The following is a 445-nucleotide window of genomic DNA, read 5'->3' on the forward strand; positions in this document are numbered from 1 at the left end:
ATCCTTGCCTTTTGGTTTAAAAGGCTATTGGGTTTTTTTGCTTGCTCTCTTTTTTTTTTGAATTCACTGCTTTTTCTTACTTCAAGAATCATTTTTATGATTTTTTAGATCCTTAGTAACATGTCTCCTTTTTCATCATTCTTTCAAGAGCCAACAATTTTAACATTCATGAACAACAAATTCAAAAGACATATGCACTGTTCAAGCATACATTCAAAAATCAAAAGTATTACCACCACATCAAAATAATTAATCTGTTATAAAATTCGAAATTCATGCAATTCTTCTCTTTTTCAATTAAGAACATTTTTCATTTAAGAAAGGTGATGGATTCATAGGACATTCATAACTTTAAGGCATAGACACTAAGACACTAATGATCATAAGACACCAACAGAAATAAAACATAAAGCATAATTTTCGAAAAACAGAAAAATAAAGAACA

This window comes from Arachis duranensis, chromosome 9 (assembly GCF_000817695.3).
Source record: "Arachis duranensis cultivar V14167 chromosome 9, aradu.V14167.gnm2.J7QH, whole genome shotgun sequence".
Lineage (NCBI taxonomy): Eukaryota > Viridiplantae > Streptophyta > Magnoliopsida > Fabales > Fabaceae > Arachis > Arachis duranensis.